General features: G+C 47.6%; 1 protein-coding gene across 7 annotated transcripts in view; it reads left to right on the top strand.

Moving 5' to 3' along the window:
• AP1B1 (adaptor related protein complex 1 subunit beta 1) overlaps nt 1–23,732 on the top strand; it is an 83,960-nt gene that overhangs the window by 5,760 nt on the left and 54,468 nt on the right. For 3 of the 7 annotated variants that reach the window (XM_060612795.3, XM_060612797.3, XM_060612798.3), the window contains exon 1: nt 23,423–23,567. The exons of 3 other annotated variants lie outside the window; for them this stretch is intronic. The gene's annotated coding sequence lies outside the window, so the exon portion shown is untranslated. Of the gene's footprint in view, nt 1–23,410; nt 23,568–23,732 lie in introns of those variants that run through there. One more of the 7 variants, XM_060612794.3, reaches the window with a different exon arrangement.

Here is a 23,732-nt window from a genome sequence, read left to right on the forward strand (position 1 = left end):
GACCCCTGTGCCAGACACACCGCTAGCAGGTGACAATAAACATGGGTCTCCTTCCCCTTCAAAGTGCAGCTTAGCTCCCCAAATCTGGGCCTCTCCTGTAGAGGTCCCTGCAGATAGTGTCAGGGATGGGGGATGAACTAGCGATGGACATTTTGTGGCTGAGGTGGTTCCCAGGTGGCGCGGGGGACAGGAGCATCAGTGTGCCTCCAGGTGATCTGTGTGATCCCAGCACAAAGTGTGTGTGGTGAGCACAAAGCGGGGAGGCCAGAGCAGACTCCACCCCCGGGGGTCAGCAGAGGGGTCCTGGGACTTGGCACCCTGTTTGCTCATTTGTTCATCCACTCAGCAAATAATTTAGTCTCCTTGAAGGCCACTGCGTGCCTGGGCCTGTGGAGGGCAGAGCAGTACAGGGCTGTGTGCCAGCCCCTGTTCTAAGCACCTTACGTGAATTAACTCACTTTTACCCTCACGACAACAGAATGGGGTAAGCACTGTTTGCCTCGTTTGGCACAGAGAAGTTAAGTACCTTGGCCAAGGTTACATAGCAGATAACTCGTAGACCTGGTGTCTGAAACCAGACAGTCCTCTGAGGTCGGTGACAAAAACATCTCCTCATCTTCCCACTGCCCTCAGTGGGCCTGGCTTCATTTCCTTCCTGCTTGTTCTGGAACAGCCCACTGGGTCTTACACCTCTAGCCCTTGTTCTTACAGCTTCCCCTGCCTGCAGTGTGTTTTCTGACTCTCTTTCTCCTCTGACTGACCAACTCCTAGTCATCCTTCAGTGCTCAGCTGTGGCAACACCTCTTCCAGGAAGGCTTCCTTGGTGCCCTTTCCACCCCTGGCTGGGTTAGGCTCCTTTGCTGGCCTCTCTTCGCTCCCTTTCCCCCATCTCCCACTTATCTCTCTTGTCGCAAGCATCTGTTAATTTATTTTTTTAATGTTTATTTATGTTTGAGAGAGAGGAAGCACAAGCGGGGGGGAAGGGCAGAGAGAGAGGAAGACAGAGGATCCGAAGCAGGCTCTGTGCTGAGAGCAGAGCCCAATTGGGGCTTGAACTCACAAACTGTGAGATTATGACCTGAGCCGAAGTAGGACACTCAACCAGCTGGCCCACCCAGGTGCCCCAAGCATCTGTTAATTTAGGTGCCTTCCCACCAGACTGTGAGCCCCTTGCCCTCACCTTGGCACCCCCTGTGCCTGCCACCATATGTGGTAAGTCTTGATTGTTAATAATCTTGTGAATAGTGGGCAAGTTCTAGTATCTCTGTTTCATAGAGGGAGAAGCTCAGGCACAGAAAGGTGACATGACCTACCCAAGTCACAGTAACAGAGCCGGCATTTGCTGGGATGACCTCAGTCTCGAGGAAGAGACTTTGGAAGGTGTCAGAGAACTTTGCAGTAGCCCTTACTTGAGGTCTGACAGGCAAATGGCCAATAGTAGTAATAGCAATATTAATAATAATAATAGCAGTCCCACTTAAGAGCTTTTCCTGTGTCTCGGGCATCATGCTAAGCACGGTGTGTGAATACTTTCACTTATGCCTTGCTCTTTCCTTATGAAGTAAGTGCTATGATTAACCCTATTTTAGAGCTGGGGAAATAAAAGCTCAGAGAGGTTAAGTGACATGCTCAAGGTCACACAGCAGTGATTTACCAGAGTTTAAACTTTTTAAATGATTTATTAATGGCTAAAAGCCCAGAGGCCCAAAGGGTAGATGATGAAAAGCCTCCCTATCTTCTGTCCCCAGCCACCCAGCTCCTCCCCTGGAGGCGACTAGGATGATTCACAAATGTCCTTCAGAGCAGATCTGTGTGTTCACAGACAAACCTGGGTTTGTGTTATTCAGAGCCAGGTTTAAACCCACACCTATGAGATTCCCCGTCACCCACAGAGGCTCAGGGCTTGACACAGAGTGCCCACCATGCCCTGGCAGAGATTTGGGTACCCCAAAAGCCTCTGTCCTCTGCCCGAGTTCCCTCTCCCCACTGCCATTGTGCCTCTTCAGCAGTTGGCTGAGGGCCTGCCTCGCTCGACTCAGGCTGCAGCAGAGCCTGGGCACTGGTCCAGGGCCCTGCCCGGCAATGGCAGAAGGGCTGCGGCAAGCCATGGGGGACCCCTTCAACACAGTCTGACGTCCAATTTACTATCCCTCATGGTGGTAGTCCAGCGTAGGGGAACAGCTCATGCAAAGGCAGGGAGGCGAGAATGAGCACAGGGGTATGGAGGTGCCATGGTCTTTGGGTACAAGGAGACTTGGGTCCGAGTCCCGGCTCCACCCCTTCCTGCTGTGGAACCAGATGGGCCTGCCTCCTTAAGGAGCCTCTGTTCTCTCAGGACACTCATGAGGATTAAGAGACAAAGCACCTGCTTGGGGAATGTAATAGGTCCCCGATAAGTTGGTAGTCGGCTTGTTTTAATTACGAAGGCCTCTGTTCTGAGCTTTTCCAAATTTCTATCTGACCCCTGGAAAGCGGGGATGCAAGATCCTCAGCTCTCCCTTCCTTTCTACATGCCGAAGGAATTGAATGTGAATAAACATTAGGTTGTATTATTATTGTTGTTGTTGGTATTATTATTACTCTTACTTGGTGCCCAGAGAGTGGTGTCCTTGGGTATGTAGACCCCAAGGATCTCACCCCTATCCTACTCCCCGGGTGACACTCTGAGGGGAAGCCCATGGCAGGAGTTTACTGTCTTGGGGGGCAGAGCAGCAGGGGACCTGTGTGTGGAGGTTTGAGTTTTGAAGACCAGGGGAAGGGGGCTAACAGGAAGCTGGCTGGGAGTAAGAGCATAGGGCTGGGAATGGGGTGTCTTGGTCAGTAGCCATGGCCTGCCTGAGCTCCAGTTTCCTGTGTGGAATTGGGGTCATCTGTCCTTTCCCATTAATATCGTGAGATTTGGGATGCTCAGGCAGGGGAATACATGAGAGAATATCTGCCACCTGCAAAGCCAAGGTCACGAGCAGTCAGCCCACAGGCTGATGTGGCCTGTGGAGCAGCTTGGTTCAGCCCCTCCCCCAACCAAGGGTATTAAAAAAATTCATTTGGAAATAATGGTCATGGTTGCACAGCATTGTGAATGTAATTAATGCCACTGAATTGTACACTTAGAAATGGTTAAAATGGTAAATTTTATGTTATATATATTACACTGTGATTAAAAAGTGCAGAAAAAAGAGGATTTGAATCAATTGCTGTTATCACAAAAACAGAGACCACTTTATGGGGGTTAGTAGCGACAATTTTGAAAAGCCAAATAGGAGGCAGTAAGGGGGTGGTTACCCAAACTTGTGACCTGGACACATGGAGGATGGGCTGGCTTTGGAGGGCACAGTGGCTTTGGAGGAGATCCAGGCACTGCACAGAGAGCTGGGAAATACCCTGGCCTCTTCCTACCTGCCAGTCTTTCTTTAATGCCTCCCATTGGCTGAACCTAACCAGAGTCCGTTGGCAGAGGAGCTTGGGAAATGTAGTTTCCCAATGAGCACTTGGGATGCCAAGAAAAGCAGAGAAAGAGCAGGGAATGGGTCTGAGGTCATATAGCAAATGACTGGTACAGTTGTCAACATCTGACAGCTGGGTGATTTAACATAAAAATCTGGATTCATAACTTTTCCCGAAACATCCTTGAGCCCCCTGTCCTGGCAATGACCCTGTAGACAGGGAAAGGAAACGAAAGGAAAGGAAAGGAGAGGAAAGGAGAGGGGAGGGGAGGGGAGGGGGGGAGGGGAGGGGAGGGGAGGGGAGAGGAGAGGAGAGGAAGACAGGGCATGGGGGTCAGCAAGGCCCACCTCTGCCGAGTCATGCTGGGGCACTGCCTTGGGCAGGCCAGCTGAGGAGTCCTGAAAAGCTTACAGAGTCTCCAGTTTTCTGACCAGCACCTAATGAGGCATGAAGGGACCCCCAAGTCCTTTAGAGCAGGGATAGATGAGAAGCCATGAGGACCCTGAGCCGGGTGGACAGAACAGGCAGGGCCAGGGGAACTGACAGGGCTGGATCAGCCTTTAGAAAGAGCACACCGGGTATCCAGGACTATGGGAATACCCTAGCTCTTGGAGACTCTCTGGTCCTGTGGAGGTTTTGTTTGTTTGCTTTTTGTTTTATTTTTCTTTCTGAGGCTGTCAGGCCCTTTGTTCATACCAAATCTTCCAGGAAAGCCTAACATGTTAACTCATGGCAGAACTATCCTGGAGGAGGAGGTTGGGTGGCCTGAAGTTCTCCTCTGAAAATCCCTGAGGCGATACTCAGGAAGGGTCTCAGACCTGTCCAAGGTCACACATGGCATTTGAGGAGATCTGTGCTTATGCCACAGGCCTCTTGGCTCCCAAGATGCTGAGAACACTGGCTTTGGAGTCACTTGGACTGGAGACAAATCCCCACCGTAGCTCAGTGACCTCAGACAAGGACCCTCACCCCTTGTTAGAAGGGGATGCCAGTATCTCCCTCATAGGATGTGGGGAGGGGAGGAGAGGTTTATGCTTGTCAGGTGCCCACACAGTGCGTGGTTACCTAGGTTATCATGGTTACCAAGGGGCCAGTCCCATGGCTGTTACCATGACACAGGCTGCCCTCCGACCCCCAAGATGGGGAGAACTCCCCAGATTCTTCCTACCTCTCTTCCTGCTCCCTCCCAGGCCACACAGCCAGCAAGAATTTGTCCTCTGCAGGGATGTGCAGGGAGAAAGTCTCCTTTTTTGATGAAACAGCAATGAGGTGATGTCTGGGTTTTTTATATCCCCATTGCTGAACTGGTGCCAGACACAAGAGTACAAGCCAGATTCCATTAGCCACATTTGTCCTATGGACTCCTAGCCCTGTGGGGACCTTCCAGTGGTCCAGTGTGAGACCCAACAACTGGGAAGACATTGGCCAGGGCCAATGAAAGCAGTTACAAGATGTGACACCTCCCCTGGGGACCCAGGCAGGGTCTTAAGAGTCTGCCTCACTCAAGAGCCTTTCCTTTTAGGGGTGCCTGGGTGGCACAGTCGAGTTATGCATCCGACTCTTGGTTTAGGCTCAGGTCATGATCTCACAGTCATTGGGATAATGCTGTGCTTTGGGCTGGTCACAGAGCCTGGTTGAGAGAATCTCCCCCACTAGTGTGTGCGAGCTCTTTCTCTCTCTCTCAAAAAAAAAAAAAAAAAAAAAAAAAAAAAGAGTCTTTCCTTAAAAAAAAAAAAAGACATGGTTACATTTTTCTTCTTGCCAATGTAAGAAATCCTTTGAGGTGTAGGAGTTACTACTAACCCCATTTTTGAGAATAAAGTGAGGCCTAGATAGGTTAATTACCTTGCTCCGAGGAACCCATTGGTAAGTGTCAAGTCATGGCTTAATCCTGCTAATCTATTGTCAATCAGACTTCAGAAACCTGAGTGCTCATTATCATTCTGCTCAACCAAAGTATCAATGGTCTTGAGAATTTGAGATTGTTGGTGATAATATCATAGGATTATATTTTAAATGGGGGGAAAATCCCTCAAAGTAGCATGCACTTGTTAAAAAAAATATTCAGTTACAAAAATGTCTGAAGTAGATAGTGAAAGGCCCTGCAACCCTACTTTCCAGAGATAAGCTCTGGAACCACTTATTATATATATTCTTCCAGGTTCTTTTATGCATTTACAAGTAAGTGTTAATATTTATGTTTTAAGAAGATTGTACATTCTGTTTTGCAACTTGCTTTTTGCAAGTAACAGTAGCTCTTGAAATACAGAGGTTCCTCACCACTCAGATCTGTGGGGGAAGCGACTGGTAAAGTTTTAATGCGAAATTGTGTTTTGTGTATGTGAGTGGAGGGATGGTGATTATGAGTATCATTAGAATTTCTAAAAAGATTCGGACCCAAGCCCCTTGTATTTCAGCTGGAGAAAACGAGGCCAAGAGAGGAAAGGCAGGTGAGTGGGGAGCCCAGCCCCTCAGGGTGGCCTTGAAGGATGACAGGGAGAATGCTGCAGTTGCTGGCCCTGGGCACCCTGCCCTGGCCCCGAGAGGAACTGCGCCCTGCGGAACCAGAAGGAGGGTGAGGGAGTCAGCCTTGCCTGAGCTAGCAGACAGGGCTTCTGCAGTCCCTGCCAGGCCAAGATTTACGGCCACCAGGAGCTGGAGGTTACAGAGAAAGAGCCTGGTGCAGCACTTGGGAAGGGAGCCATCCGCAGTGCCTGCAATGAGCCAGCTACTGGTCAGGCCTGGCTCCTCTGGGCTCAGGAAAGCCCTCTGAGGTTCAGGCCTAGAACATGGGGATGGACAAAGGGTGGGGTCAGAGGGCACTCTTGGGATCAGAACCCCCTGACCCCTACCCAGCTGGTGTTGGGATCCCTGCCCTGGAGAAGATGCTGAGAAAAGGGCCTGGCCAGGTTCTTGTTACTGAGCTAGTAGCAAGAAGTTGCTAGAGAAGGGGCAAAGGACAGAGTGACCAGCACAGGTAGAATGACATGAGGAATTTTAGAGGAGGTCCAGATGGCTGGAGCTCAGAGCAGAAGGGTGAGGTAGGCGAAGGGAGAGGCTAGGAGCATCATGCCATGTGGAGAGCTGGACCAGGGAAATTTCGAGAAGGGTTCAGGCAGGGGCTCACCATGTCTCAGATGCAATATTTGAAGGCTCCCTCTGGGGACTGGATCGGAAGGGACCGGATGGGAAGGTGGTGAGGAAGCAATGGCCAGCGGCCATGTGCCACACTGGGCGGAGTGTAAACAGGGCTGGGCCACTGAACCGTCCAGGAGGCTCACACCTTTGGCTTCCTGTCCCACGTCCCTACCCAGCTGGGCCAACAGAAGCCTCACCGTCAGAGTTTCATGCCGGCACCCTCGCTATCAGATGAGCATCACCCCTGCACCTCCAAACCCACCTCTAGTTCCTCTAATTCTGGTGGCTCAGGAAGGTGGGCATTCACAGGGTGGGTAATCATAACAGTACCAGGCTGTGCTCACCTCTTTCCATGGTGTCTCCACATTGGCTCCAAGGGGTAAGGACTGTTACTCTCCCTGGTTTATAGAAGAGGAAACAGGCTTGGGGAAGTTGAGAGCCTTGACCAAGGCCCCACAGCTGCTGAGTGGTGGCAGACAGAGCCAGGACACAGATCCAGGGTTCCCAGTGCCATTGAGAGCCCCTGAGTCCCCCAAATCCAAAGACCAAACCCAACCCTGCCTCATTTTTTCTTTCACTCGATTCATTCGTTCGCTTGTTCATTCATTCATTCATTCATTCATTCACATTCTCATGAGCCCCACTGTGTGCCTGGCTATGTCAGGCACTGGAAAGGCAGCAGCCCCTCCACTCTCAGGGGGCTACCCTGTGTGCAAAGAACAGCAGCTTTAGTAGAAACCACATGGTAGGGACCCAGGAGACCAGAGGCACTGCCAACCCTATCCCCTGATGGCATCCACCAGACACAAATACCAGCAGCGTCCTCTTTGAGAACAGCATCTTCTTGGTACTCAGGCAGGTGAGCTGGGTGGGGGCAAAGGAGTCAGCCAGATTGGGGGTTACTGGGTAAGAGATCTGGGTAAGGCTAAGGTGGAGGGACAGAGAAGGGATATCTTTCAAAGGGCAGCCCATGGGAGGTTATAAGGTATCCTGTTATCTTGTGGGTGAGCCTTGCAGAGGAGGTGCAGAGAGTTTGGTGAGGAGCAAATGGGAAGCTGCTGGGGGCAGAGGCTGGCTCTGGGCCTGCCAGGATGGGGTGGCAGAGGCTGCTGGCCAGGTGAGTGAGAATGCTTGTGCCGCACCCCCTCCCCGGGGGGCAGGCCCATCTGGCTCGAGAATGGGGCCAAGCAGCTTTCTGGGCACCTGGCAGGCCTGTTATGCGGCTGTGGCAACCGGAGCCTGTCATGAAATCCAAGTCCTCAACCCAGACAGCATTTCATCTCCTGCTTCAGCAGGGATTTACTGAGAGGGTGGAGAGCTGGTGCTGAGGACCAAGTAGATTGTGGTTCACATCCCAGCCACAGATAATAACGCATTTAATATGGAACAGTGATCGATGTGGTGTGCTCCTTGTATACCAGGCATTTGGCATTACTGCTTTTGGTCCTCGTGGCAGCCCTGTGGAATGAGCATCAGAGGAGACCGAGGCACAGAGAGGGTGAGTGATTTGCTCAGGGTCACACAGCTAAAAACAGCTGAATCTGGGTCCAAGCCCAGGTCCATGTGATTCTGGGCTGGGCTCTTCCTAGCTGTATTATCTCTCTCCTAGCCCAACAGTTTTCCAGCTGTGTGAGCCTCCATGTTTTCACCTATGAAAATGGGGATGACAGGTGTGCCTACCCCACGGGGTTATCGTGCAGATTAAGGGAGACAGTCGAATTGAATGATTTTAGTGTGGAGTCTGGCACATACTGAGTGCATGGCAAATGTCACTGCTGTCATCATCACCACCATCATCACCATTATTACCGATGGGCTAGAAGCCACCTGAATGATCATCCGATCCAGCCTCCTTGTACAGATGCGGAAACTGAGGTCTGAACAGGGGGCGGTGGATCACACAGTTGGTGAGCCGTGAGGGAGTATCAGAAATCCTCATGAGTCAGGCCTGCCACCTCCAGCCTCCCCACCCTGCAATGATGATAGTGTCAGGCCTTCCCATGAATGTAGCCCCAACAGGGGTCCCAAGGGGCACTAACCCAGCCTTATCCCCCCAGCTACCTAAGGTGGAACAGATGCAGCTACAGCACCAAGAGTTCCTACAGATGTGGCTGGCTGCCTTGCACAGGAAATTTGTCCTGTTCCACCTTGGAGAACCCCACTGCTCTATCCTGGAGGCTTCCTCTACCTCACAGCCTCAGGATGCCACTTTCTTCCTAGACGTGGCTTGAGAGCCCTCTGGTGGCCACCTAGGGCTTCAGCTTCAGGGTCGGCATCATGGAAGTCCTGCTTTGCCCCAGTTGGGAGCCTGGTTCACATGTGTGTCTCTTTTTTTGTTTGTTTGTTTGTTTGTTTGTTAATGTTTATTTATTTTTGAGAAAGAGAGAGAGGGGCGGAGGGAGACAGGATCTGAATCAGGCTCCATGCTGACAGCGGCGAGGCTGATGCAGGGCTTCAACTCCGGAACCGTGAAAACATGACCTGAGCCAAAGTAGGACGCTCAACCAACTGAGCCCCCCAGGTGCTCCAACCCCACTGAGTGTCCCAACCGTGGTGCTAAGGTCCGAACTGTGCTCCTATGGAGCATAGGATCCATCCCGGTGGGGTGTTAATACCTCATCCCCAGACTCTCATCACCCTTTTGGTCCCCGGGGTGTCCCAGTTCTGGGATGCCCACTTACCACAGTACCCCTTGTGATACAGAGGATCTGGTTTTTATTATGTAGGATTCTGGGTTTCCTTTCATTTTGCTTAGGAAAATCCATGGGATGGCAGGTAACTGTGGCTTTTTGTTGTTGGAGCCAGCTTGGCAAAAGTCTGTCCTCCTCCAGCCACAGAGAGTGACAGGGAAGTTAGGAGAGTTGGACTCTGTCTGAGTGGGTCTGTCAAGAGGACCTCGCACTGATGGCCTTTGGAGGCCCTGAGCTCTAAGAACCTGCTTGCTCTGACCCAGGGTCCCTCCTCTGATTCAGTCAGGGGTCAAGCAGAAATACCAGGCCATAGAGAGGAAGGGATTTGTCCCAGGTGTTTGAACTTGAGCAATTATGGGAGCCGCTTAAGCAGTCTCTGCAAGGATATTGTCATCGAGTCTGATGCTGGAGCTTGAAGACATAGAGCAGGCTGTCAGCAAGGGCAGAGGTATATCATGTATGGGAAGGACAAGAACATTCTGGGATCCACAGGAACAAGCTGGAACCCACATGGGCAGACTGGAACCCCGATTGGTTCTTGCTGCTGCCAACCTTGAGGGGTGTATGTGGGGTTTCTGGAGAGACCAGGGCCCTTCTCATAGATCTAAACACACACACCTGGCTTAGCAAGTGTCAAAGCTGAATGCTGATCCCAGGGTAGGAGAGGCAGTTGCAGACCTGCCACTGCCTTGAGACAGAGAAACTGAAGGAACCCCCATGAAGAACTGCTTTTTTGTTCCTTTTTCTGCTTCTGTTCTTGCTAGGACCTGCCCCCTGCCTTACACATGCCTTCTTGTACAGGTAATGTATGTCCTCCTTGTAAAGGTCAAGAAATCGATGATTTCTCTGGAGTCTTCCAGCACAACAGATAACATCTAAGGAGTGACCAGGGTCATCATGAACATTTTCCAAGACCTCTGACACACCAAGACCCCTGGCTTCAGGGCATAAGTGACTTATGGTGGACACCTAAACCGTTGTCTTTGTTCATGGGTGCCTGAGAAGGCACAGGCATTGGACCATAGACCTCAATAAAAACCCCAGACTCCAAGCAAAGATGAAACTCACTCTTTCCTTTTCAAGTCTCCTGGATGCTCTGTCCAAATCTACACACACTCCCTATCTTTAATAAACTCTGCCCTCACTTCTTGGATTGCATTTGATTCCTATCCTGCGTGAAGCCAAGGACCCTCTTGGCTAGTTGTGCGGGACCCCCTCCCTCTGGATCCTTGGGCCCAACCAGCCCGCATCAGCCTCATGCCCACAAAATGAGCCAGTCCCTCCGCTTCAATATGTGGGAGCTACAAAAAGCATTGCCGTTTCACTTCTGTCCCCCTAAATCTTTCATAAGAACCTCTCCTGTGCCCCAACCAGGGAAGGGAATTGTGAGAAATGTCATTCAACCTAGCCAAATTCACACCTTATAGACCTACCATAGCCTCTGAGGTGTCCATCAAGGGCCTTCTAGCTGTTGGTATGGATTTGTCCATTCCCTCATGTCCCCGGGCCCTCCCCAACTTCCATTATCCATCAGAGAAAAGAGCCCAGGCTTTGGAGGCCCACAGACCTGGGCTTACACTCTCAATCTGACATTTATGAACTGAGTTTTGAGCCTCAGTTTCTCTGTGTGTGAAAGAGGGTTAATAGTGCACAACCTGCAGAGGTAACATGAGGATTGAAGATAATGCATAGAGGGGTGCCTGGCTGGATCAGTTGGTAGGATATGCAACTCTTGATCTCGGGGTTGTGAGTTCGAGACCCATGTTGGGCATGGAGCCTACTTAAAAAAAAAAAAAAAGAGCCTCATTAATAAAGAAAAGAAAGGGAGGAAGAAAAGAAAAGAAAAGAGAAAGAAAATGCATATAACATACCCAGGAAGGCATGTTCAGGTAACCTACTTAATATTAATCTGAGGGGCACTTGGGTGGCTCAGTCGGTTAAGTGACTAACTCTTGATTTTGACTCAGGTCGTGATCCCACAGTCGTGAAATTGAGCCCCTCGTTGGGCCCTGTGCTGAGCGTGGAGTCTGCTTAAGATTCTCAGGGCGCCTGGGTGGCTCAGTTGGTTAAGCATCCAACTTTAGCTCAGGTCATGATCTCGCGGTTCTTGAGTTTGAGCCTCACATCAGGATTTGCGCTGACAGTGGAGCATGCTTGGGATTCTCTTTCTCTCCTTGTCTGCCTCTGCCCCTCAGCCACTTGTGTGCAGGTGCACACGCTCTCCCTCTCTCTCAAAAATAAATAAATAACTTTTAAAAAAAGATGCCCTCCCTCTCTCTCCCTCTCTGGTCCTCCCCTGCTTGCTCTGTCTCTTTCTCTCTCTCAAAAATAAATATTAACCTGAATAAAGCACAATTGATCATTTTAATCTGCCCTTAATAAAATCATGATCCCACGGTAATTTACTTGGAAAAATGGTTTGATTCCAGTGCTGGGACAGAGAAAATACAAGATGAGCCTGGAAACATCATGAGGTACCAGAGAATAAGGAAGTGCTAAAAAAAAAAGTGGGGTCATGTTGAAAGGAGCCAACCTAAAGGAATTCCTAAGGGCCAAAAGCTGGGAAAAAATGATCAGCAAAATAAATGATAGGTTTGGATTATAACTCAATATCCATAAGCTCAAATGGCTAATAAATAATTGAATTTAAATAAATAATTGACTATGTAGAAATAAGTAATTGAACAAATAAATTAATGGGGAAGAAAGGGCAACTCTTCCTGGCAGAATTTCAACTAATAAATGTAGAAGGAATCAGGGAACTAGAAAATCATCATTAAGCAAACACAACAGTAATGCCTCAGTCTTTCCCCACAAGATATTCATTAATTCCAAAGGAAAAACAGGAAGGCGGAGAAACGTGATGGACACATCCTTAGCCAGGTGGCCATGATTGACATTACCAATAGTTTTTTTTTTTTTTTAAATGTTTATTTATTTTGAGGGCAGGGGAGGGGCAGAGAGAGAGGAAGAGAGAGAATCCCAAGCAGGCTCTGCACTGTCAATGCAGAGTCTGATGAGGGGCTCATTCCCATGAACTGTGAGATTATGACCTGAGCTGAAATCAAGAGTCAGATGCTTAATTGACTGAGCCACCCAGAAGCCCCAACATCACCAATAGTAAGGTATATCGCCATCATGTATCATGTCTCCCCTGATATATGCTGATGAGAGTACGTCACTTTTTAGTATTGCCAAAAATGTATAATGCTTAAAGTTTGTAAAAGAGAGGAGAAATGGAAAAACTATCAGCAACCAGAGGAGACTAAAGAGACACAATGGGGGCATCTGGGTGGCTCAGTTGGTTAAGCATCTGACTAAGCTCAGGTCATGATCTCACTGTTTGTGGGTTTGAGCCCTGCATCAGGCTCTGTGCTGACATCTCAGAACCTGGAGCCTGCTTCAGATTCTGTGTCTCTGCCCCTCCCCCACTCACACTCGGTCTCTCTCTCTCTCTCTCGCTCAAAAAATAAATAAACATTAATTTTTTTTAAAAAAAAAAGAGAGAGACACGATAATGAAATGCAATGTGAGATCGTGGATTGGACCCTGAAACGGAAAAAAGACATCAGTAGGAAAACCGGCGAAATGTGAATGAGGGCTGTAGCTAAAATAGTTACGGTATAGTATCGATGATTTTGAGCATTGCACTATGGTTAGATAAGGTGTAAATATCAGACAAAGCTGGGTGAAAGGTAGGTGGCATCTTTGTACCTTCTCTGTAAATCCAGAAGTATTTAAAAATGAAAAGTTTAGGGGCATCTGGTTGGCTCAGTTGGCAGAGCATGTGATTCTTGATCTTGGAGTTGTGATTTCGAGCCCAACATTGGGTATAAAGCTACTTAAAGAAAAAAGGAAAGTTTAGGGACACTTGGCTGGCACAGTCAGTGGAGCATACAACTCTTGACTTTGGGGTTGTGAGTTCGAGCCCCGTGTTGGGTGTAGAGATTACTTAAAAGCTTTAGGGGCGCCTGGGTGGCGCAGTCGGTTAAGCGTCCGACTTCAGCCAGGTCACGATCTCGCGGTCCATGAGTTCGAGCCCCGCGTCAGGCTCTGGGCTGATGGCTCGGAGCCTGGAGCCTGTTTCCGATTCTGTGTCTCCCTCTCTCTCTGCCCCTCCCCCGTTCATGCTCTGTCTCTCTCTGTCCCAAAAATAAATAAAAAACGTTGAAAAAAATTAAAAAAAAAATAAATAAAAAAATAAAAGCTTTAAAAAAAAAGTTTAAAATAATTTTACAGATTCAAACGGAAGTATTGTGAAATGTCTCCTACCTTCCCATGTCTTTCAGCCACCCAGGTCTCTTCCCCACAGGCATCAATGTTATCAGCTTCTTCTGTTTCCTTCCAGAATAATCTATGTGTATGCCACAACTAGTCTAGATTGTATCTATGCTGTTTTACTCGTCTGGCCTCTTGGCCTCTCACTTCCATATTTTGCAAATGCCTGATGATCCTTGGCTGCTTCCTCAGCTTTGAGGGAGGTACTGACAGCTGAGTGATCGCTCTGGTGGACGTGGGCTTGTCCACCATGGTCCTCACTGACCAGGATCCCTGTTTCACCTGTTTTTATTGTGATCCCTGCCCCCACTATGCTGGTATTCTTTTCTGAGAGTAGACCTCAGTCTTCTGTGGGAGGGAAGGGGGAAGTTGTCTGACAGAGCGGGGGAAGGATCTGGGGGTGTCTTATTCCTTTTCAGATGTTCACCCGATCCTCCAAATTTTACTCAGTTCTTCACTTCCACTTCCAGACTTTTCTGGTGCCACCAGTTCCTGGATCTTTGGGGTCCTGCAGTATCAATTGGGTTGCTTCTTGGCTTCCCTTCTTGTGGCTTAGGATTCAGCTAAGTCAGTAACCTTTTATCCATTTGCTTTCAGCCTTCAGTGTTGTTCCTGTTGTCTCTTGTTCTCATGGCTCTTGTAGATTTCCACCTTAACACAATCCCTTTAACCATAATGAGATACCACTTCACACCCATTAGGATGGCTGTTGTTGGGGTGCCTGTGTGGCTCAGTCGGTTAAGTGTCTGACTCTTGATTTTGGCTCAGGTCACAATCTCATGATTCGTGGGATTGAGCCCCGAGTCAGGCTTTGCGCTGACAGTGCAGAACCTGCTTGGGATTCTCTCTTTCCCTCTCTCTCTGCCCTTCCCCTGCTCACGGTCTCTCTCTCTAAATAAATAAACTTTTAAAAAATGGTTAAAATAAGTTGCATGCTATACATTCTACATTATCAAAATTATAAGACCCCTTAATGTAGGTTTTTATTTGTTGTTGTTTTTTGTTTTTTAGTAAGCTCTACATCCATCGTGAGGCTCAAGCTCATGACCCCAGGATCAAGAGTCACATGTTCTGCTGACTGAGCCAGCCAGGTGCCCTCCCTGTCCTAATGTAGTTTTAGTGGGATTTCAGAAGGGTGTGGAGATACATGAATTCACTCCCTTACCCAGAAGATTCAGGTGTTATTTAAAAGAGGGTGCTTTATTTGCCAGGTGTAGGGTCAGTTTTCTGATTTTATTATTGATTTCTAGTCTTTTAGATTGCAATCTAAGAATAATTTATGAATTCTGATTCTACTATGTTAGTTTATCGATATTTCCTTTGTTCCCTAATTTATGGCCTTTAATAATTGTAATCATTACTAATCATTTGGTGCTTGCTAGGCATTGCTCTAAAAACATTACCTACAATATCCTGTACAATTCTCCTGACATCTGTATAAGTCCCATTTTCCAGATGGGAAAGCTGAGGCTCAAAGAAGCTAACTTATGTGCTCCTACATACACAGCCAGGAAATGGCTGAGCTGAACTAATATTAACACAAGTAGCAGCTTCCATTGAAGGAGGGTTTATATGTTGCCAGGCACTGAATATAAGCTGTACAATTTAATTTCCTTAACCACATAAGGAAGCCCATCAGCCCCATTTTACAAATTGGAAAGTAAGGTCCAGTTGGGGACTTGAACCCAGGTGGGATTCAGATCCTGGCCTCTTCAGTTGCAGCAGTGGAGGGCGGTTTGGCTCTCTCGGGGGCACCTGTGAGGCAGAGCAGAGCTGTTTGAGAAGCAGCCTATTGTGGCAGCAATGGAGCCAGGACGAGGTGAGCAGAATTTTGCTCCTGGGAGGACCAGGGATGATGTAATGAGAACATTTGCAGCAGGAAGAGATGGGGGTGGAGGAGGAGTCCCCAGGAGCCGCTAGGCCCTTCTGCCCCTTGGGGGGGCGCTGTGCCAGGCCTGGCCTGGGCTGGAAGAATATGGAGCTGCCCACCCTCAGCAGGTACAGGACTGGCGTTATTAGTGAGGCCTTGACAAAGTCACCTCCTTCCTCCTTCCAGAAAGGATCTGAGGTAACTTTTAGTAATTTGTAGGGTAAAAATAATAAAAATGGCAAACAGAAATTGAAGTAGAGGAATAGTAATCACATAGGAAGAAGAATCCAGAAGGAAGATTGAGACACAGGGATGCGGTGGGGCTGCCTAACAATTAATTACACAGGACGGGAAAGGGTGGCAGTTAGTGTCACTTGTGTGCCCTCTAGTGGGCATCAAGAGAAATGCTTAATTTGTGCAACATATATTTAGTAATGCACCAGTATGGCAGGAGGGTTGGAAGGACATGCTGGGAGATTCTGTGTGTCAGAAAGAGGAGGGGACTTACTGAAGGGCACACAGTGCCAGGAGCATATCTTCGATCATTTTATGACCACAAGAACTCCCAACCTTCCTTTGATTGGATGAAACCTCACAATGCAGGTATGGGTGGGGGAAGGAGAAAGCATGGGCCCTGCTGTCATCAACCTTGACTCCCAGCTCAACATTGTTGCCTTGTGAAAGTAGGAAAGTTCCTCAGCTTCTCAAGGTCTTGGCAGGCTCACCTGTGACTGAGGGTTATTGTAGCCCCCACCTCTTGAGAATGGTGAAGGTTAACATAAAGGGATTGGATGTCAAGGGCATACAAAGGTGCTTGGCCCATAATGAGTGCAGGGTTCTCAGGAGAAACCGTGGGGCACCTGAGTGGCTCAGTCAGTTGAGCATCGGACTTTGGCTCAGGTCATGATCTCGTGGTTCATGAGTTTGAGCCCCACATCAGGCTCACTGCTGTCAGACTGTCAGTATCCTCTGTCTCCCTGTCTCTACCCCTCCCCTGCTTGCACTCTCCCAAAAGAATAAATAAATATTTTGTGTTTAAAGGAGGAGAAACTGAGGTTCAAAGAGTTAGACAAGCCAGCCCAACATCAGCCAGCTCAATACAGCAGAGTAGAAAGTGAATAGGGCTTGGAGAAAAGTTTTAAAACATCCTCTTCCAACCAGGATGTGATGTTATTGTTACTAATGGTGTATTTTTATTTATTTTTTTAATGCTTATTTATTTTTGAGAGAGACAGAGCACGAGAGAGGAAGGGGCAAGGAGAGAGGGAGGCACAGAATCTGAGGCAGGCTGTGTTCTGAGCTGTCAGCAAGGAGCCTGACGTGCGGCTCAAACTCATGGACCATGAGATCATGACCTGAGCCGAAGTCGGACACCCAACCGACTGAGCCACGCAGGCTCCCCCAGTAGTGGTGTATTTGTTGGGAGAAGTCAGTTCTGTCTGCATGTGGGTTTGGCCATCATTGGCTCTGCTCCACCCTCCTGGAGCAAAGGGCTCCTCCTGGGCCTGGGGGTCTCCGATGGCAGGTGAGATGCATAAGGTCCAGGTGTGACTGTTCTAGCCACAGCCGAGAGTCTTTGATGGTGAGTGTGACTGAGGCAGAGTGGCCAGCTGGGTTTGGTGGTAGGGGTGGAGAGGGAGGCCCCCTAGAAGGCCCCCCTTTCCTGCTTCCGGCTCCTACCTCTGCAAGCTGTAATTATCCAGCCTTTGACATTTAACTGTGCCTCTTATTATTAGTACTATATTTTTAGCTCTCCTGCCAGGCCAAACTGTGGGAGAGGAGGCTGAGACCCACAGGGAAGTGTGCCCACTGGCCTGTTTTCTCAGTTTTACCTGGGGACAGGCATGGAAACTCAAATTGTGGGGAGAGTCCTGTGAGTTAGTACTTGGAAGAGCCTAGCACAGTGCCTGCTTCATGGCAACTATTGGTAGTAGTAGTATCATCCTTCATAGAATGTCACCTCCTCCAGGAAGTCTTCCCTGACTTTCCCGGGGTGAGTTTGCTGCCTGAGTCTCCTGTGCATCCCTGGTCCTTCTGGGCTGTGTTATAATTGCCCCTTTATTTGTCTCTCTCCCACACTCAACAGTAGCCCAAAGAGAGGTGTGCTACCTCTCTTTGTTGTATCCCCCTTATGGCTGGCTGGCTCAGGTAGGAGTGACAAATATATTTTAGGTGAACAAGTGGGACTCATCAGAGCACATATCCTGGGGCTCTAGGACTAGGCCCTTAGCCCAGAAACTCACACATTGTGACTTAAGCTCTTGGAGTTACATCCCCTCCTGCCCTCAGATAAAATGGGGCTGATGTGAGGAGCAAATGAGACCCTCTCCATACCACCTGGAGCACCACAGATGCTCCATAAACATTCATTGTTCTGCAGTTCCAGATTAAATGCCCTCCACTTGTCTAGGCCTCCCCTTGTCCCCTCAACTCTAGGGAGCTTCAGTTCCTGCTCTGGACTCCAATAGCCCCTAAGACCTCCCCTATCACTGCACCAATCACATTTGGGTCTACTGCTCTGTCACCACCTCCAGACAGACTGTAGGTTCAGCAAGGGCCAGGCTTTTGCTTCACCCATGTACTATCCAACACCCAGCCCAGGGCCTGGTTCAGAATAGGGACTTGTGAAATGCTTTCTTCTAAAAAAAATTTTTTTAATGTTTGTTTACTTTTGAGAGAGACAGAGAGAGCATGAGCGGGGGAGGGACAGAGAGAGAGGGAGACACAGAATCCGAAGCAGGTTCCAGGCTCTGAGCTGTCAGCACAGCACAGAGCCCAATGCGGGTCTCAAACCCATGTACCATGAGCTCATGACCTGAGCCGGAAGTTAGACACCCAACCGACTGAGCCACCCAGGCGCCCCTGAAGTGCTTTCTGAAGGACCCAGATGCCTGGCTCCCTTGCTTTCCCACCTCCCTTGCCTTCGTACTATTGTCCCTGGATTGCCTTTTCCTTCCATCTCAGCCTGTGCGACTCTGTTCTCATTGGGCAAGGCCTGGCACAGATGTCACGGTCCCCAGGATGTCTTTCCTGAACAAGCTAACACTGTGACTTCTGTCTTCTTGGAAATCTTAAAGCTCTGACTGCTCCTACCATTAACTTGACACTTTCACATATGCTCTCCACCTTGGTACCTTTAGGTTTGTCGGTTTGTTTTGCTGGATAATTCTTCTCTTTCCACGTTACATTCCCAGTGAAAGTTTGTTTTCTGGCGAGGCTGACAGCATTTGTCAACATTTATCATCAGGGGAAGGTAGTTCCTCCAGGCAGCTGTGCATAGCATGCGGAACATAGGACATACATATAAAATTATTCTACTTGTCCCCTGCCTACTTCAGAGAAGCATTTAAACATTGAGTAAGGTCTGTAATTTTAGGCAACTGGTATTGTACCAATGTCAGTTTCTTGCTTTTGATATTATACTGCTGATATATAAAGTGTCACCGTTGAGGGAAGCTGGGTGAAGGGTACATGGGACTCTCTGCACTAGTTTTGCAATCCTATAAGTCTATAACTATTTCAAAATAAATTTTACAGAAAGGACTCGAGACTGATTAAACATATAAAACTATAATAACTATTACAAAGTAATATCTGCATTAGATGGGACATACAGACTTGGCTGTAGAAGCTTATTTATTAAGTTTATAATATTAATAGATTGGTGGCAACCTAAGTGTACAATGGTAGGGGATTGTTTTTGAGAACTGCAATACCATCCATACAGTGGAATACTATACAGGAATTAGAAAGCACCATGTAGAAATATATTTATATTTATGTATATCAGTGAGTTAAAAATACTAAATGATGTGTCAACTGTACTTCAACTAAAAAAATACCAACTGAGGAGCACCTGGGTGGCTCAGTTGGTTGAAAGTCCAACTGTTGATTTTGGCTCAGGTCATAATCCCAGGGTTGTGGGATTGAGCCCCGCGAAGTGTGGAGCCTGCTTGAGATTCTCTCTCTCCTCTTCCTCTGCCCCTCTTCCCTTCTTGTGCCCTCTCTCTCTCTCTAATAAGAAAATAAAAATAAAAATAAAATAAATACCAACTGATATATGAAGTCTAGAAGGATATTCACCAAAATATTGAAAGTGATTGTCTCAGCACAGTGAGATTGCTGATGACTTTTATTCTTTTTGCTTCCTAGTATATTTCCATTTCTCCACAATGCAGATATTGGTTACCCAGTAAAACCTTTTTTTAAACAAAGCTATGTGTGGTTTTTTGTTTTTTTTTTTTTTTTGCTATGTTTTATTTTCACAGTATATCAAATTCCTCGACTCTTTTAAATTATATTAATTCCTGGGGCGCCTGGGTGGCTCAGTCGGTTGAGTGTCCGACTTTGGCTCAGGCCACGATCTCACAGTTTGTGAGTTCGAACCCTGCATCAGGCTCTGTGCTAACAGCTTGGAGCCTGGAGCCTGCTTTGGATTCTATGTCTCCCTCTGTCTCTACCTCTCCCCAGCTTGCTCTCTGTCTGTCTCTCAAAAAATAAATTAAAAAAAAAATTATATTAATTCCTGAAGAATATTACATTTGCACTCTGTCAAAAATAACTAAACATCTAAAAAAATAACAAAAAAAGAATTCTTATTTTTAATGATTATTTATTTTTGAGAGAGCACAAGCAAGGGAAGGGCAGAGAGAGAGGGAGACACCAAATCCAAAGCAGGATCCAGGTTCTCAGTTGCCAACACAGAGCATGACACAGGGCTTGAACTCACAAACCGTGAGATCATGACCTGAGCCGAAGTCAGATGCTCAACCTACTGAGCCACCCAGACACCCCTAGAATTCTTTTAAGGTTTTTTTAAAGTAATCTCTACATTCAACACGGGACTTGAGCTCACAACCCGGAGATCAGGAGTCACGTGCTCTACTGACTGAGTCAGCCAGGCGCCCCACGGAAAACACAAATTATTATTTTTTTTAAGAGAAAGAGAGGGAGAGGGGGAGAGAATCTTAGGCAGGCCCCACACTCAGCGAGGAGCCCCACATAGGACTGGATCCCATGACCCCTGGGATCATGACCTAAATCAAAATCAAGAGTCAGACACTCAGCAGACTGAGCCACTCAGGTGCCCCCACAAATTCTTAACTATGATCCATTCCTATCATTTAGTAAGTGGTCTAATTACAGATCTTCACATTTTCCAGTATATTAAAAAAAATACTTATTTTGTCACTGACTAAAATAGGAAGGGAAAGGGGCATGGAGCTCAAACTTTATTTGCAATGAAAGTATGACGTAAATATGAGTTTATTAAGTATGACCACAGGTCCACTAATAGTTCATGAGGTACGAAAAATATCAGTTTCCTAAAAAATCAGGCAAATATCTATAGCTTTGTTGCTTCTAGCCAAGGGACAGGTTAAAAGTAAGTCATCAGTGCATGAACAGCCTACTTACTGCATATAACCCAAACATTTTTTTAAATGTTTATTTATTTTAGAAAGAGAGAGAATGTGCGCGTGCGCACAAATGGGGAGGGGCAGAGAAAGAAAGGGAGACAAAGAATCCGAAGCAGGCTCTAGGTTCCAAGCTGTTGACCCCACAAACCGTGAGATCATGACCTGAGCCAAAGTAGGACGCTTAACCAACTGAGCCACACAGGCACCCCGACCCAAACATTTTTTAAAATATAGATTTCCTTTTTATTTTATTTTTTTAATGTTTATTTATTTTTGAGAGAAAGAATGAGATCGGGGGAGGGACAGAGAAAGGGAGACACGGACTCTGAATCAGGCTCCAGCCTCTGAGCTGTCAGCACAGAGCCTGATGCAGGGCTCGAATCCACGAGCTGAGATCGTGACCTGAGCCGAAGTGGGAAGCTTAACCGACTGAGCCACCCAGGCACCCAGCCCAAACATTTTTTACAGTTTTATTTGTTTAAGTAGCTCTACACCCCATGTGGGACTTGAATTCATGACCCGAGATCAAAAATTGCATGCTCTTCTGACTGAGCCAGCCAAGTGCCCCAACCCAAACATTTTTCATTCTTTGAAAATAAAACTCTCCACTGCCAAGGTGAAAAAAAAAAAAAAAAAAAAAAAATGAAGCAAAATACACGTTTAAAAACCAAAACACACTTTCAATAAATACAAATAAATATTTAATGATGGCAAATATGTACTGCTTTCTCCAGACTTTCTTAGAATCCCCTGTGATCTGTTTGTCCTTCAAAAAAATAATAGCTCCTATTCTACTTCTCAGCAGAACCTAAGAGAGCTGCCATTATTTCCCCATAAGTAACAAAAATATCCAGAACTACCATAAGCATAAAGTGCTACCAAGGATTATCTTTCTTAACAGGTAGATTATGTACAAAGAAACCTACATGTCCAACCACCTTTTTAAATGATTAAAGAGCAGAAGATACCTAGCCACAGGGCAGGCTGTTATTTTCTGACAAGATGTGTCATAAGAGTTTTCTGTTTTGCTAAGTGTTGGTAAAGGGGCGGGGAAAGCATTAAAGAACTATTTATATTGCTATTGGCCCCATGCAGATTTCAGCCCAAAAGGGTCCAATGCCAAATTAAGATTTAATTATTCTTTAGAAGAAAGAGAAGCCAAATGATGAAAATGTTCAAAACATTAGTGGATTATTTTAAGAAACAAAATTCTTTAAAATTTTTTTTTTCAACGTTTTTTTATTTATTTTTGGGACAGAGAGAGACAGAGCGTGAATGGGGGAGGGGCAGAGAGAGAGGGAGACACAGAATCGGAAACAGGCTCCGAGCCATCAGCCCAGAGCCTGACGCGGGGCTCGAACTTACGGACCGCGAGATCCTGACCTGGCTGAAGTCGGACGCTTAACCGACTGCACCACCCAGGTGCCCCATGGAAACAAAATTCTAAAATGGGCACTTGCACTGGTAAATTCCAGGTATGCTTCAAGTTCATAGATAAAAGAGACATTTCACTCTTCCCAGTAATCATTCCAAATAAAAATACCAGTGTTTTGAAAGAGACTAAGAAAATAACCACCTTCGCACCTTCAGTATCATAATTCCTTAGAAGAGCATCAGGTAAATTGATTTTTCCTTTGGTAAATTAGGTACATCTAAGGGAATATTAGAAACTATCATATTCAATCGCACTTTATTATCTACTGGAATTCTTAAGTAATGAATCAATTTACAAACAGACCAATCAAATCCTATAGAAGCAAACTACACACATATGCCATGTACTTCTCTCTGGTCTTGACAAAAGCTTCAGGTAACTGAACAGCTTGGGTTAGCAAAACAGAGACTCAAATGTATCTTTGGGGCACCTGGCTGGCTCAGTCGGTGGAACGCACGACTCTTGATCTTGGGGTTGTAAGTTCGAGCCCCACATTGGGTGTAGAGATTACTTAAATAAAATCTTTAAAAAAAAAAAAAAGTATCTTTGGAGTGCCTGGGTGGCTCAGTAGGTTAAGCGTCTCACTTGGGCTCAGGTCATGATCTCACAGTTTGTGAGTTCCAGCCGGGCATCGGGCTTTTTTTTTAAGGGGGTATGATAAAAAATTATCTATAAGGAGGAGAAAGTATCAGAGTGAGATGATTATAGGAATTGATGTCCTGGCAGACCCAGCAAAAGGGAAAACGGGATATTATGAAGTTCCTCTTGGATAGAAGTTCCTTGGAGGTACATGGAGAATTACAGCTCTGGTTTTGACTCTTCCATTCATAAGGTAAGTGATCTTGAGCAAAACTTTGCCTTTCTGAGAGCCTCAGTTTTCCCGTCTGTAACACAAAAGAAAGATGGCCCTTAAAGTCTGTCTGTACGACCTTCTCCATTTCCATCACCTTAAGCTACTTAGCGATTAGCTGGCTCCTTTTCAGCGCGCCACCAGAGGCAGCAGCGAAGCAGCGCCGCTGCTGGGGAGGGGTTAATTCCGTTTGCCCCCGCCCCTCCTTGCCCCGCCCCTCGGGCACCACCCCCGCCGGTGTTGCACCCTTGACCCCGCCCCGAAGCCGTGCGTCCACCGGAAGTGCCCGCGCGCGGGCAGCTCACTTCCGCCCGGCAGGTGACAGCCGTGGGGCTCCGAGCGGCCGGCGGCACGGACGCACCGGGGGAGAGGGAGGACGAGGCCGCGGACATTTTGCTGGCGATCCGAGCCGCGCCGTGGCGCCGGGAGCCGTTCGGACCTTCGGGTGAGGAAGAAGGGAGTCCGGCGGGGCACGGGTGGGGAGGCGGTGGTCTGAGATGAGGGGGCTTGTGGGGTCAGAGGTCACGGAGAAGACGGGGCGCTAGATGGGCGAGAGTGGCTTCCCAACCCCCGACGAGGCAGAAGGACTGCGGGTTCATTCATTCGCGCC

Source organism: Panthera onca, chromosome D3 (assembly GCF_046562875.1).
Source record: "Panthera onca isolate mPanOnc1 chromosome D3, mPanOnc1 haplotype 2, whole genome shotgun sequence".
Taxonomy (NCBI): Eukaryota; Metazoa; Chordata; class Mammalia; order Carnivora; family Felidae; genus Panthera; species Panthera onca.